Source organism: Tamandua tetradactyla, chromosome 8, assembly GCF_023851605.1.
Source record: "Tamandua tetradactyla isolate mTamTet1 chromosome 8, mTamTet1.pri, whole genome shotgun sequence".
Lineage (NCBI taxonomy): Eukaryota > Metazoa > Chordata > Mammalia > Pilosa > Myrmecophagidae > Tamandua > Tamandua tetradactyla.
Window position 1 is genome coordinate 113,578,815 of NC_135334.1, and position 17,097 is coordinate 113,595,911.

The window sequence follows — 17,097 nt, forward strand, 5'->3', positions numbered from 1 at the left end:
TAGTTTTCAAGTATTTTTTTTTGAGGATTTTTGCATCTACATTCATTAAAGAGATTGGTCTGTAATTTTCTTTTCCTTAAGTATCTTTGCCTGGCTTTGGTGTTAGGATGACATTGACTTCATAGAATGCATTAGGTGACTTTCCCTCCTCTTTAACATTTTTGAAGTGTTTGAACAGGATTTGTATGCATTCATTCTTTAATGTTTGGTTGAATTCACATGTGAAGCCATCTGGAACTGGACTTTTCTCTTTTGGAGTGCTTTTTGATGGCTGATTCCATTTCTGTACTTGTGATTGATTTGTTAAGGTATTCTATTTCTTCTTAAGTCAATGTTCATTGTTCACATTTTTCTAAGCTGTCCATTTCATCTACATTATTCAGTTTTTTAGCGTATAGCTGTCCATAGTTCTTCATTATCTCCTTTATTTCTATGGGGTCAGTAGTTATGTCTCCCCTCCCATTTCTGATTTTATTTATTTGCATCCCCTCTCTTTTTCACTTTGTCAGCCTAGCTAAGGGTCCATCAATTTTATTGATTTTTTCCAAGTACTAATTTCTTGTTTTGTTGATTCTTTCTATTGTTTTCATGTTCTCAAGTTCATTTATTTCTGCTCTAATCTTTGTTATTTCTTTCCTTCTGTTTGCTTTGGGGTTAATTTGCTATTCTTTCCCTAATACCTCCAGGTGAGTAGTTGATTCCTTGAATTTTGCTCTTTCTTCTTTTTAAAATATAGGTATTTAGAGCAATAAATTTCCTTATTAGCACTGCCATTTGCTGCATTCCATAAGTTTTGACATGTTGTGTTTTCCTTTGCATTTGCTTTGAGATATTTACTGATACTTCTTGTAATTTCTTCCTTGACCCACTGGTTATTAAAGAATGTGTTGTTTAGCCTCCTATATTTGTGAATTTTCTGGCCCTTCTTCTGTATGGAAACCCTGTGTCTTCTTTATATGCTTAATCTCTTTTTTTCACAATTTCCTCCGACTCATTGAATTGATTTAAAAGATTTGTTTGAACATCTTTACTTAGTTGTTTCAACTCCTGTATCTCAGTTGAGGTGTTAACTTGTTCTTCTGGTTGGGCAATATTTTCCTGCTTCCTGATAAGAGTCATGATTTTATACTGGTGTCTATACGTCTGACTTTCTTTTTAGTTTATTCTGGTGATTGTTTTAATTTTTTTGCCTAGGGTCTTTTTGTTAGTTGGCTTTGTTCTATATCTGTTCCTCTCTCTCACTGGCCAGTTGTCAAATTGGCTCTGCCCTTGGTCTCCCCGCCAAACCAGATTCTCACAGTGGCCTGCCTCAGGGCTCAGAGGTAAGCACTGGGACCACTGCAAGATCTCTGTTATTGGGTAAAACAAGCCTGCTGTGTCCCAGCGTTGCTCTGTTTTTCACTGGACTGCAAGACATGGGTTTGTTTTAGGGCACTAATTTAACATTTGTGTTGTCTGTATTTCTCAGCCAAAACAGGGATGTGTTTCCATGTAGGGTGTCTAGACCAGCTTCAATGGGTCTGAGATATTTTGCTGAAGTTTTCTGACCTACGACCTATGTTTTCCTTCCAGTTTCTTCCTTCTGGGATGAAAATGTTTATCCTATGCCTGTCCCTCTATTGTATATTGGAAGCAGATAACTTGTTGTTTTGGTTTCACAGGTCCACAGATGGAGGGAATTGTGCCCCAGGACATACCACAGTGATAATTTTTAAAAATATTTTTATTGACAAATCTTCATACACATAGGGTCCATCAATAGTAGAGAATCAATGGCTCACATTATCATCACATATTTGTGTAACCATCACCCTGTTCATTTTTAGAACATTTGCATCACTTCAGAAAAAGAAATGAAAAGAAAAAAAAACCTGATACATCCCATTTCCTTTACCCCCTCTCTGATTGACCACTAGTATTACAATCTACCCAATTTTTTTTACCATTAAATCCCCTATTATTTATTTAATTTTTATCCTTAGTTTTTTTTTTTTTTTACCTCTGTCCATACCTGGATAAAAGGACCATCAGACAAAAGGTTTTCATAATCACATGGTCATGTTGTAAAAGCTATATAGCTATAAGATCATCTTTAAGAATCAAGACTACTGGAACACATTTCAGCAGTTTCAGGTACTTCCCTCTAGCCACTCCAATACATCATAAACTAAAAAAAGGATATCTATATAATACTTAGGTATAACCTCCGAGATAACCTGACAACTCTGTTTGAAATCTCTCAGCCACTGAGATTTTATTTTGTCTCATTTCTCTCTCCTCCCTTTTCATCAAGGAGCCATTCTCAATCCTATGATGCCATGTCCTGGCTCATCTCAGGAATGCTGTCTCATGTTGTCAGGGAGATTTATACTCCTTGGGAATCATGTCCCATGTAGGGTGGAGGGTAGTGAGGTCACCTGCCTAGTTGGTTTAGAGAGAGAGGCCACATCTGAGCAACCAATGAGGTTCTCTGGGAGTGACTCTTAAGCATAATTATAAGTAGTCTTAGTTTCTCTTTTTCAGGAATACGTTTCTTAGGGGCAAAACCCAAGATTGAAGGCTCAGGCAATTGAATTGGTGTCCCTACTGCTTGCAAGAATATCAGGAATTCCCCAAATAGGAAAGTTGAATATTTCCTCCTTTCTCTCCAGTGTCCCAAGGGTACTTTGCAAATACTTTTTTATTCTCTGTCCAAATTACTCTGGGATATAGCATGGCATCATACTAACCTTTAAAAACCAACAAGATCTCATATTCTATTCAAGATTCCAGATCATTATGGTGTTTGAATAAACTGACCATACAAGTTAAATTAGATAATAGGCTACCCCAAAATATAAATTTTACACCAAATAACATCTCTCCTTTTGTTCTCACACAAAAGCCGAAGTTTTAAAATATGGATCATAGCATCCTTTTCCCTGTAATCTGATTTAACTTAGCCCTATCCAGATCAACTTTATTCATATATCTGGTCAAAGTCTGATGACTTTTTTTTTTAAATAGTTGCTGTATGGGGTAATGCTGAGTTTCATAGCATCAGTATTCTAACTCTGAGTCTCAGATGTCACATAAATGCTCAAAATTTTAGAGAATAACTAGGTTATACACAAACAGCTCAGTATCTTAGAATTTCAAAATAGCAGTTACTACTCCTGAATATATGTGACTGCTGTTAGGGCATACAATCTAGGACCCTTTATATTAGGCCTCAACCTGATAACACATGCTCTTCAATTCTCTGAGTTCGTATATTATAGTTAGTCCATATGAGTGAGTCATGATAATATTTATCTTTCTTTTTTCGACATTTCATTCAACGTAGAGTCATTCCTCAAGATTCATTCATCTAGTTGTGTGCCTCACAACTTTTTTCCTTCTTGCAGCTGCTCAGTAGTCTGTTGTGTGTAGCCACCATAGTTCCCCTTTCCATTCCCTGGTAGTTTTACCCTTAGATCAGCTTCATCCATTGTGAATCTCAAGCACTGTGCCATCTATACCAGTGTGCAGATGTCCATTCCTGTCCCCTCAGTTCCTTCAGGTACACACTAGCAATGAGGTTGCAGGATCATATGGTAACCCCGCCCCAGCCTCCACCACACTGCCCCCTAAGGGGCTGCACCTCTCAGCTTCCTACCAACAGTGAATAGGCACATCTCTTTTTCCACATTTTCTACCCACTTATTTTTCTCTGTTCATTTTTAAACAGTTTTATTTACACATCATATAATCCAACCTAAGTAAATAGACATGCCTTCACCACCATAATCCATATGAACACATTTCCTTTTCTTCCAGGAAGGACCATGCCCCTCCCCCATGCCTCCCATTTGTTGACATTTAGTTTTGGCATAATGCCTTTGTAACATTCAGAGAAAGAACATTACAATGTTACTGTTGACTGTAGACCTTAGTTTACTTTGATTGTATTTTTTCCTGTATACGATCCTATTTTTAATGCCTTGCAATGTGGGCATTCATTTTTTCTCCCTCATGCAAAAACATTTTTACATTTGTTTATTTAATCACCATCATCCTCTATGCATTTCTATATAATACTGCTCAGTCTTTAATCCTGTATCTTTCTTCTGGTTTCATACATGCCCCCAGCCCTTCTCCCTCAACCATACACACAGTCAGATTCATTCAGTACTTATATTATTGTGCTACCATCAGATAGTATTTTGCTATCCATTTCTGAATTTTTAATATCAGTCCTGTTGCACCTTCTGTATTCCTTCAGCACCAAATGCCCAGTCTTTACCCTCTATCTCCTGATAACCTGTGTTCTTAACTTTAACTCTCAAAATACACTCATTAATGTAAGTTCATATTAGTGAGAGCATATAGTATGTTGCCTTTTGTTTCTGGCTAATTTTACTCAGCAGAATGTCCTCTAGGTTCATCCATGTTGTTACATGTTATAACTTTATTCTGTTTTACAGCTGTGTAATATTCCATCACCTGTATATACCACAGCTTGTTTAGTCACTCATCCATTAGTGGACATTTGGGCTGTTTTCATCTCTTGGTAATCATAAATAATGCTGCTATAAACATTGGGGTGCAAATGTCAATTTGCGTGCTTGCCTTCAGTTCCTCTGAACATATAGTTAGTAATGGGATTGCTAGATCATATGGCAATTCTATACTTAGCTTTCTGAAGAACTGCCAAACTACTTTCCAGAGCGGTTGCACCGTTTTACATCCCTACCAACCATGAATTCTGTTTCTCCACTCCTCTCTAGCACTTGTCCTTTTCTTTTCTTTCTTTCTTTCTTTTTTTTTTTTGATAATGGACATTCTTACGGGTGTGAGATGATATCTCATTATGGTTTTGATTTGCATTTCCCTAATAGCCACTGAAGATGAGCATCTTTTCACATGCCTTTTAACCATTTGTATTTCATCTTCTGAAAAGTGTCTGTTCACGTCTTTTGCCCATTTTTTAATTGGGTTGTTTTTTTGTTGTTGAGTTGTAGAATCTCTTTATATATTGTAGATATTAAGCCCTTATCTGATATGTGGTTTCCAATGTCTCCCATTGCATAGGCTGCCTATTACTTTCCTGAGAAATTTCTCTGATGCACAAAAGTAGTTAAATTTTGAGGAGATACCATTTATCTGTTTGCTATTTCATTGCTCGTGCTTGAGGTCTAGGAAACCACCTGCTATCACAAAATTTATAAGAAAAAGTTTTATGCTCTTAATTCTAATGTTTAGGTCTTTGTTCCATTTTGAATTAATTTTTGTATAGGGTGTGAGATATGGATCCTTTTTCATTCTTCTGCATGTGGGTACCCAGCTCTCCAAACACCATTTATTGAAGAGGCTTCTATGTCCCAGTTGGGTTGGCTTGACCACTTTATCAAATATCAATTGTCCATAGATAGAGGGTCTATTTCTGAACACTCAATTCAATTTCATTGGTCAGTACATCTATCTTTTTGCTGATACCAGGCTATTGTGACCACTGTGACTTTGTAATATGATTTACAGTCAGATAGTGTGATATCTCCCACTTCATTTTTCTTTCTTAAGATATTTTTAGCTATTCCGGGCACACTGCCCTTACAAATAAATCTGGCCATTGGTTTTTCTTTTTTTTGCAAAGTAAGTTGTTGGGATTTTAATTGATATTGTATTGAATCTATAAACCAATTTGGGCCGGATTGACATCTTAACTATATTTAGTCTTCCAATCCATGAACACAGAGTGCCATTCAAATTATTTAAGTCTTCTGTGATTTATTTTAGCAATTTCTTTTAGTTTTCTGTGTATAGGTCTCTTTTGAATCCTTAAATTTATTCCTAAATATATGATTATTTTGGTTGCTATTGTAAATGGAATTTTTTCTTGATTTCCTCCTCAGAGTGATCATTACTAGCATACAGAAACACTACTTTTTTTTTTAGTTGATGATTTTGTACCCAGCTACTTTGCTGTACTTATTTATTAGCTCTAGTAGCTTTGCTGTAGATTTTTCAGGAATTTTGACACATGTTATCATCTCATCTATAAACAGTGAGAGTTCTACTTCATACCTTTTATTTCTTTATCTTGTCTATTTGCTCTGACTAGAACTTCCATTGCAATGTTGCATAACAATGGTGTCAGTAGGCATCCTTGTCTTGTTCCTGATCTTAGAGGGAAAACTTTTGGTCTTTCCCCATTGAGATGATGTTAGCTGTGGGTTTTTCACGTATTCCATTTATCACATTGATGAAGTTCATTTCTATTCCTATCCTTTGAAGTGCTTTCATCAATAAAGGATGCTGAATTTTGTCTAATGCCTTTTCTGCAATAATTGATATGATCATGTGGTTTTTCCACTTTGATTTATTGATATGGTGTATTACATTGATTTTCTTGTGTTGAACCAGCCTTTCATACCTAGAATAAATCCCACTTGGTCAAAGTGTATAATTCTTTTAATGTGCTGCTTGATTCTTTTGCAAGTATTTTATTGAGGATGTTTGCAACTATATTCACTAAAAAGATTGGTCTGTCATTTTCTTTTCTTGTCGTATCCTTGTTGGACATTGGTGTTAGGTAATGCTGACTTCCTAGAATGTACTAGATAGCTTTCCTTCCACTTCAATTTTGAGGAAGAGTTTGAGAAGGATTGGTACTTATTCATATTATTCATATTGAAGCCATCTGGTCATGGACTTTTCATTTCGGACACTTCTTGATGACTGATTCAATTTCTTTACTTATGATCAGTTTGCTGAGGTCATCTCTTTCTTCTCGAGTCAATGTTGGTTGTTCATGCCTTTCTAGGAAGACGTCCATTCACCTCTGTTTTCTAGTTTATAAAATATCAATTATTATCATATATTTGTTCATAGTATCCTCTCATTAGCTCCTTTATTTCTGTGGGGTCATTGGTTATGTTCCCTGTTCCAGTTCTGATTTTATTTACTTGCATCCTCTCTTTTTTTTTATCAGCCTAGCTAAGTGTCCATTGATTTTATTGATTTTCTCAAAGAAACAACTTCTGATTTTATTCATTTTCTCTATTATTTTCATATCCTCAATTTCATTTATTTCTGTTTTAATCTTAAATATTTTTTTTGTTTGCTTTGTGTTGGTTTGCTGTTGTTTCTCTAGTTCTTCCAGATGAACAATTATTACCTCAATTTTTGCTCTTTGCTCTTTTTTTTTTGCATGGGCAGGCACTGGGAATCATCTTTTTTAATATAGGCATTTAAGACAATAAATTTCCATCTCAGCACTGACTGTGCTGCATCCCATTAATTTTTATATATGTGTTGTCATATCTATTTCCCTTGAGATATTTACTAATTTCTCTCATAATTTTTTCCTTGACCCACTGGTAGTTTAAGAGTGTGCTATTTATCTTTCATATATTTATGGATTTTCTTGCCCTCTGCCTATTACTTATTTCCATCTCAATTCCATATGATCTGAGAAAGCGTTTTGAATAATTTCAATCTTTTAAAATTTATTGAGACTTGCTTTGTGACCCAGCATATGGTCTCTCCTTGAAAATGATCCATGAGCACATGAAAAAAATGTGTATCCTGCTGTTGTGGGGTGTAATGTTCTGTACACGTATGTCAAGTCTGGTTCTTTTATCATATTATTCAAAATCTCTGTTTCCTTATTGATCCTCTGTCTAAGTAGTTCTATCCATTGATGGGAGTGGGGAATTGAAGCCTCCAAATATTATGATAGAGGTGTTTGTTTTTCCCCTCAGTGTTGTCAATGTTTGCATCATGTATCTTTGGGCGCTCAGGCTCAGTGTATGGATATTTATGATTATTGTTATGTTTCCTTATTGACTTGTTACTTTTACTAATACATCTTTTTTCTTTTAATTGTTTTACATTTGAGGTCTAATTTGTCAGATATTTATAGCTAACTCTGCTCTTTTATGGTTGCTGTTTGTATGAAATATCATTTTCCAACCTTTCACTTTCTACCTGTTGTCCTTGGGTCAAAGTGAGTCTCCTGTAGACAGCACATATATGGGTCCTATTTTTCAGTCTATTATCCAATCTATGTCTTTTGATTGGGGAGTTTAATCCATTAACATTTAATGCTATTATCATAAAGGCATTACTTTCTTTTACCATTTTGTCTTTTGGATTTTATATTTCATATATAATTTTTTCCCTCTTTTTTGCCTTTACTGATAGTTTTCATTTCTATACTCTTCAGCAGACCTCTCTCTCCTGTCTTTTCCCATCTGCCTGTAGTGCTCTACTTAGTATTTCTTATAGAACCAGTCTCCTATCACATGTTCTTTCAGTAACTGCTTTTCTCTTTCAGAACATGTATTCTCTCACTGGCAGTTTTTCTCTTTCAGAATCATAAATATTTCATACCACTGCCTTAACACCTCCATGGTTTTTGCTGAGATATCTGTACATAATCTTATAGAGCTTTCCTTATATGTGACGGATTGTTTGCTGTGTGTACAGTCACTGATGTCCCCTCACAGTTGTTCTGTACCATTCCTGGCTATTTACTAGGTGCTCTGGAGGACAAACTAGATTCCACATCTCAATATGCTGCCATCTTGCCCTGACTCCCAATAATTGATTCTGATGAGACTTTGTGCTTAGTATTGTTATTGAAATGATTCAAGGCTTTGGGGGATATTATGATGTGATGAGTGCATTTTCCATGTAGAAGAAATATGTCTTTTTGGGGTCCAGAGGGTAGAATGTGGTGGTTTGAAGTTGCAAGTACTCCAGAAAGATATGTTGAGGTTATATTGCACAAATGTACTTTAGTTCCCTTCTTTTTACAGTTAACATTAGAATGACTTTCTTATTTCAGCAGAACACATCTAAACACATAGATAAATCTGACTTTTTCTGGTCTCTGAAGATTACCAGCAGTTGCAAAGGCAAGAAGACTGGTTGTATTAGGAGACCCAAGTTCAATTTCAATCTTTGCTGCTAATTAGCTGCATGACCAAATCTTAGTCACTTAACATATTTAGATCATAGTTTTTTCATTTGTCACATGAAGTAATTGTACCAGATGTTTGCCAAGGTCACAGTCAGCTGCTAAATACTATTATGCTTTTTTTTTCACATTATTTCAGACTACAGGGGTGTCTGAATTACATGGTATTAGTAGCTTATTAGTTTTTTTTGTGAACTCTTTTCAGAGTACTGTGCCTCCATCTTATATGATAACCCACAATCAATTACCCATTATTATTAATTAGAAATAAATAAATGATTATCTGTGAAATTTATTACATTTTCTGGCATAAATTGAGGAAAAAAACAGATCATGACATTTCATGGTAACTGCAGAATATGAATTTATATATTCAGTTTAAAAATATTAATGATCAAAGAGTTAAAAGAAGCTTTCTTATTGATAAAATAATTTTCTCTTTGCATGCTTTTATAGTGTGATTGTAAATTGCTTAAAGTATATAAATTATGGCTGAAAAATAGGTGAGGTATAAATGTGTCTGAAAGACTTAGATCTCAATATTTTGTGCCAATTGCCAGATATATTTTTAGGCTCTTCACTGATCCTATTTGACAAATCACTCAGTTGATATTTAGAAAAAATAAAACTCTGACATCTTTGTCCATGATTTCCTTCTTTTCATTTTCCTTAAGACTCACTTTTATCTTTGACCAAAGAAGTCATGGTCATGTCTAGGCTGCACTTTGTTTTTGGAATCAATCGTGCTTATTTAAATCATCATTTCTCTTTAAATGACTGTAAAAAAAAAGTTGGCTCACAGTTATATGCCTATATAATCTTCTGGTTGTGCAGACTGGGTCAGTAGGCCATGTTATTAAATAGATTAGCTGTCCTGTGGAACCAATAATTAATTTATATTTTATGATGCATTCAAAATATCTCCCAGGAGACTATCCATAAAATAAGGTGTTGGGTATGGGAAGATAAGATTTAGTGAGACATTTCATCACTTATTTATATGACCCCCTCCCATCCCATCCTGGGAAATTCTCACTTAAAAAGATTGACAGATTGGATTACATGGTGTATGAAATTTTACTATTTTAAATATAATTGCTGTGACCTGATTTTTAAGCAGAGTTTAATATTTTACATGAATTTAAGAGATTTTTTTTAACGTTACTGAAAATCAAAGATTGAAGGTTAAGAGAAAGGTGTAGTACAGAGAGCAAGATGGTCAACTACAAGCAACTGACATGAAAAGAGAAGTGAATAGAGAGAGAACGCTTCCTATAGTTTGTCATCAAGCAGCACATGCTATTTAACTGAGCATATCTTTGCTTCTTGGGTCATTTTCATGACATTTAATGTTTTCCTGGTATTGCTTTTTTTGGGATGCCAATATGATACTGAGCAAGGAAGGAGGTTTAACAAATGTGCATACCATTTATTTAAATAATCATATCCCTGCTCTAGAAAGATCACTCTCTTTTTTGGTTTGCTAAAGCTGCCAGAATGCAATAGACCAGAAATGGGTTGGCTTTTACAATGGAGATTTATGAACTTACAATTTACAGTTCTTAACATGAAAATGTCCAACTCAAGGTGTCAACAGGATGATGCCTGGACTCTGAAGACAGGCTGCCGGCATCTAGGACACCTCTGTCACAGGAGAAGGCACACAGCCAGTGTCTGCTGGTCCTTCTCCTACAGATTTCATTGCTTCAGCTTCTGGCTTCAGTGGCTTCTTATCTCAGCCTTAGTGGGTGTTTCCTTGTCTTTCAGCTTCTCAGCTTCTGTATGTGTTTTATTGTCTTCTAAAGGACTCCAGTAAGAGGATTAAGATCCACCTTGAGTGAAGTAGGTCACATTTCAATTCAAGTAATTAACCAAAGATCCTACCTATAATAGGTCTGAACCCACTGGAATGAATTAAAAGACATGGCCTTCTCTAGGGTACTTAATAGCTTCAAGTTACCACACTATCTTCTGACTTGTATGGCTTATAATAATACCTAATATTATTACCAAAAAAATCATAGCCTTAAACAAATGAGATATTAATTGTTTTACATACAGAAAAGATTGTACAAAACAAAATAAAATGGTAGAATTGACATAGAAAAATAGTCAAAATATATGAGCAGATATTCCAAAGAGAATGAAACCTATATAATAAATACCCACAGAAAAATGTTTAACTTTAATATTAGTTGAATTAACTCAATTTAAAACAAAAATCTATTTTCAATTTCCATTGACAGGAATTTATAAATATTGATGTTGAAGGGGCCTTCCATTTTGAATTGAGGGGAGTTCAAATTAGTATAGCTTTTCTGGATTTGGCAAATGTGCACCAATTGTCTTAAAAATCCCAAACTGTATGCTCTGTAATTGCACTTCTAGGAAGTAGGATCAAAGGAGAAGAAGTGTGCAGGTTTGATAGGATTATGTACCCTAGAAAAGCCACATTTTAATCCTGATGCATCTCATGGAGGAAGCCATTTCTTTTCATCTCTATTCAGCACTGTTTGCTGGAAACTTGACTAGATTATCTCTAGGGTGATGTGACTACCTCAATTGTGGGTATTAACTTCGATTAGAGGGAAACATGACTCCACCCATTCCATGTGGATCTTGATTAACTTAGTGAAATCCTTTAAAAGCGGAAGCATTATGGAGAAGCAACAGAGCCACAAGAGCCATCAGAGCCCATGCAGCCAGAGACCTCTGGAGATGAAGAAGGAAAATACCTCTGGGGGAACATCATGAAACAAGAAGCCAGGAGAGAAAGCTGGCAGATATCACCATGTTTGCCATGTGCCTTTCCAGTTGAAAGAGAAACCCTGAATGTCATTGGTCTTCTTGAACCAAGGTATCTTTCCCTGGATGCCTTAGATTAGACATTTCTATAGTCTTGCTTTAATTTGGACATTTTCACAGCTGTAGAAATTTAAACTTCCATGGTAATAAAATCCCCCTTTTAAAAGCTGTTCTGTTTCTGGTATATGGCATTCCGGCAGCTAGCGAACTAGAACAAGGGGTTATAAGAGACAAGGTAGGATTTAAGAAATGAGTATGACTGCTGACTCATCATAATGGTATTTCTTTTAGCTTTCAGTATTTTGGAGCAACTAGAAGGAAAAACCTAAAACTGTGGATAGGTAACCCATACCAAACTTTGAAATTTGTTCTGAAATTGCTTGTTAAAATGTACTTTGAAAATTATTGCTTTTTTTGGTATATATGTTATATTGTGCATCAAAATTGTTTAATAATAATAATGTTGATAACAATTAAAATAAGTCAAAGGAAGAGGTATAGGATGAGCACATTCATATTTATGATAAGAAAATCTTAAAAATGGCTTACATGTCCAACTTTAGGGAAAATGATTAAATAAACTATATTCTTCCATCATTTAAGATTTTATGCACTCATTGAAGAATCATGTCTTCAGACCATTGAAATATATTTAGAAATGCCCATGATATTATGTTGAATGAGAAGCACAAAACCATGTATTCAGTATTTTTCATTTGTGTAATTACAGCTTTTTTTGTTGTTGCTGTTGTTATTGTTGTTTATTTTTTCCCAATTGTATGTCTCCCAGGGCACAGATCATATTGGATACAGATGAGGCAATAGAGAATAACCAGCACATGCATTTATAAAATCTTTCATTATAGACACTAATCTCCTTAATGCAGCCTTAATTAAAATATTTCAGGAGGGAGGGACCAGGAGTAGTTACATAGTTACCAGAGTCCAGTACAAAAGTAAGATCAAGTCCCCTTGAGCAGCAATTGTTAGGAATTTCAGGAGCATGACAGCATGACCTCACACCACTTGCAGGGCCCTTTTAGGCTTCTTAGCGGGCTACCTGTGTGACTGCACTGGCCACAGGCATCTGTGAAGGTGGCCCTGGGAGACCACCTTACGTTCCTTTTTCTATTATAGGGCAGGGCTCTCAAAAAGTTAACACATACTTGGTTACTGTCCATAAAACCTGTCTCTGGTTTCCCTAAGGACCGTTACTAAGTGTTTTCTCCTTATCTTGTATGGTTGACTATTTAGACCCACATTCACATTTCCATACATATCTCTGATAAATTTATTTTTGTTAGCTTGCCTCCACCACTAGCCCATCAAATATTTTTTGGCTTTTAATATTGGAATCTAGTATTTCACTTTATCATTGCCCCAACGAACTCCTATGAATAATCCAGTTAGGAAGAAACTACAAAATCTGTCATAAATTCTAGTACCGAAGGACTCTGAGTTATTAAAATGCATCAAAACCTCTTCTTCATACATTAAGCAGCTGGAGGCTTTAGGAGCTTCTTAGTCAGCATTTTAAATGCCTGAGAGTTAAGGATTTTCCAGAAAGATCACTGGCCTGGTCTGTTGGTGAATATGTAAAGCTCTGAAATCAATGTGTATGTGGTTCTGGTAGAAAGCAGTCCCAGGTGAGTTCATTAAGGCTTGAGACATCATCACTGCAAAAAGTTATGACCATAACCTTAATTGCATTCTTGATTTATTTGATACAGGGAACTGGGGATTTTCCAATTGCATCAGATCATTAGGTAAATGATATCAGGGTAGGGTTTCAGAATTACTGATTCAGTATTGCCCTTTCTTTGAAGTGGTCATGGGAGTCCATTCTAGAAAGGGCAGCAAACCCTGGAACCCATATGTGCTGCTTCACTGGACTGCATTTGCTGCCTTCATGTGCTCTGACACTGGCAAGAACAGAGAAAAACTAAAAATATTTTGGACCCATCTCCTCCTTCTAGAGATGAGGAAACTATGACGAGAGAGGCAATTTGAATTTCATATAATTTCCATATGTCATGAAATATTATTATTCTTTAATTTTTTTCAACCATTTAGAAATGTTAAGTCATTCTTGACTGGCAAGCCATACAAAACCAGGTGGTGTGCTGGGTTTGGCCCTTGGGCTCAAGTTTGCTGATACCTGCCGTAAAGCATTCTTCAAAAATAAACAGTAGAGGGAAAGAATAAGTGAGGAATGGATGACTGGATAATCAAGTAAATGAATTGAATGGAATTAATATTACATGGCTTGGATAGTGAATTGATGATTATTGAAAAATTAAAATTTAATCATGTCAGACCAAGTTAAATTTTGGTTAATCAATATCTTAACTCTAAAACCATTAGGGGTGCAGATAATGTTTCAAGTAGAGTTCATTTTTGCATTATCAAACCAGTGCATAATTATTATGGAAAACTTGAAAAATTGAGCAGAATAGAAAGATCAAAACACTAGTCCTACCTACCATACAGAGATAATTATAGCTATAAATCTATTTTATTTTGTTTTTTTCTGTACATGTAGCAATTTTATATGACTTTGATCATACTTTGCATGGAATATATCTTGTTTAAAATTTTTAATATAACACAAACAAGTTTCATGTTATAAAATTTTTTGAAATGATGGCTTTACTAATAACATTTATTCTGCAATGACACCTTTGGGCATTAATTGTTTCCTATATTTATATTAATCATAGAACTATTTACAAAATGAAATTTAGCTCTATTTTCCTGCTCACTGATGAGAGCATATATATACATCAAAACATGAACGAGTGTACATAGCAGAATTTCTTCGAACCTTCTTCCCCAGGTCCTATTGTTCATATTTCCTCCATTTACCTCCTTTTCCATTCTTCTTCTCCATCTTACTTTGGGCAAATGCAGTCTTTTATGCAAGAGGCATCGAGTCCTTCTCTGCTTGGTTAGAACCCTGTATCAACACAGTAGTATATACAGCCCATACCATGGCAGTGACCCATGTTCTGAAATTATTTCTCCTTACTTTTTGCCTCTAGCCCATTTAAATCTGCATTACTTTGATAATCTGATCTAAATTAGTTGGCAGAAAGCAGCCATTTGACTAAACAAGCATTTTTGTGTGTGTTCTAAGATGTTCAAAGGAAAAGAGTTCCCAGCAGTTTCACTTTCTTAACTGCTAAAACAAATACCATACATTGGTTTGGCTTAGCAACAGGAATTTATTGGCTCATGATTTCAGAATCTTGAAGGCTTGGTTCCTCCTAAGATTGGTATCTTCTGGCTGGCAATATTTGGGATTCCCTGGCATTTAAACACATGGCAATGCACATGGTGGCACCTTCTCCTTTCTCCTCTGGGTTCCATAACTTCCAGCTTCTGGCTGCTTCCCATGGCTTCTCTCTGTGAGCTTCTCTATAATGTCTCCAATAATAGATTAAGACCCATCTTGATTTAGTTGGCCACACCTTAACTAAAAATAATCTCAGTGAAAGGTTCAATTTACAATGGGTTCACACACACAGGAATGGGTTAAGTTAAGAACATGCATTTCTGAGATCCATAATTCAATCCCCTAAATCAGTACTGCTAAGATTCTCCTCTAAGCAAATTGCACCCAAATTAGACTTTTTTGCTCCTGTTTGCAAACCTGTTCATCTCAGAATCCCATATGAAGCGTTGGCCACAACCCAGGATTTCTCTTCTGGATCATGATCCATGATATGCCCAGCTGTTTCTGCACAAGCATGATTCTCCATTCCATGTGGAGAAAACGGGAGAACCACTCTTCTGCACCTCAAAATATCTGCTAGTTCCAGTTTGCAGTAAGTGATGTTTTTGCAAGCCCTTCGCTGGACAGTGGCACTCAGCATTGGGCTCTGCTTTGCTTTTGCCCCAAAGGTAGACCTAGCTGGTCTATTAGAAATCTGTCCACGCAAACTGTCCTCTGGCATCTCCTTTACCTTATACAGTCCTGCAAATTCAATAAGGCAGACTGCAGTTGAATAAATAGCTAACCAGTGTTCATTCCTATCTATCTGATCCCTTTGGGCCCCATGTGCTTCTACTCCTCTAGGGTTGCTATTTCATCTATGAGGACTGTACCTTATAGGAGGAGAGGCTCAGAGCCCTTCCTCCCAGAAACCACGTATGTCTATACTTCCATCAATTTATTTTCCTTTTTTACCCCTCTCCTTCCCCCAGTCCAGAGAATCATCTTTTTTGGATGAGTGGAGGGCAGATTGTAGGCACTTACCTTGCTACTAATATTTCTCCCATATCATTCATCTTTGCCTCCAGTCCTGTCTTTTCCGCTGAGGGCTTAGACTTTTGGAAGCGAACTGTAGGATGGCAGCTATTTTCTCTGCTTTCCAGTGTATCACAAACCTCCCTAAGGCACTGCACACAAAAAGGAATTGCAGCTTTAATTGGGGCAGTGCAGGAGCGGGGAGAGGAAAGCCGACTGTCTGGAGAAAAAGATATTGGCTCATCCCTCAAAAATATTATCCTCCTACATTTGTTTAACCTATAATTTATTTCCCTAACCTATTTTTCCAGGGACCCTTAGCCTATTAAAAAGAAATGAACACTTTGAATATCTGTGGAACACACACTGAGCAATGCTACTTTATAACATCCTACTTTTTGAGGTACTCATATTTGTAACATCATTTCAGCTTTTTTTTTCCCTGTTTCTAAATCCTAAGAGATTTTGTCTGTTTCTTTAATTTCTTCCAAGTGGCATGTGGGAGGTAAATAACAAAAGAGACTAGACCTAGCACAGACTGAAGATTTATTAATTGTTTCAGCTCAGGAAGCCTCTGACACAAAAGCCATTCGTTGAATTCATATTGAATGAGCAGCACTATGTGCCAGACACTGTGCCAAACTCATACCCATTGTTACCAGAAATTTCACCTTAGTTAGTAAATCTTGGAAATAATAAATCCCATTCTCACCAACCAATTTTCCTTTTCTCTGAGGACTTTTTTTTTTTTGAATATCCTATACTCAGTGTTTTTATCCTACTTTAACACACACAACAGTATCAAAATAATACTGAGAATACAAGTCTCTGAGGACTTCTTGATACTACCTATCTCTTTCTATCATGGACCCAGGGCTTTTTAGAACAGTGCTTTCCAAGAGAACTTTCTGCAGTGATGGAAATGTTCTTGTCTTGTCTGCCCAGTGAGGTGGCCATTAGCTATATGTAGCCATTGAGTACTTGAAATGCAGCCGGTATGACTGAGGAAATGAATTTTTGTTTTTATTTAATTTTAATGAATTAAATTAAAGTTTAAATAGCCACATGTGGTTAGCAGTTGCCACATTGCAGAGCACAG

General features: G+C 35.9%; 1 pseudogene; it reads right to left on the reverse strand.

Annotated features, from left to right (window-relative positions):
- LOC143645278 (uncharacterized) overlaps positions 1-17,097 on the reverse strand; it is a 129,029-nt pseudogene that overhangs the window by 22,051 nt on the left and 89,881 nt on the right.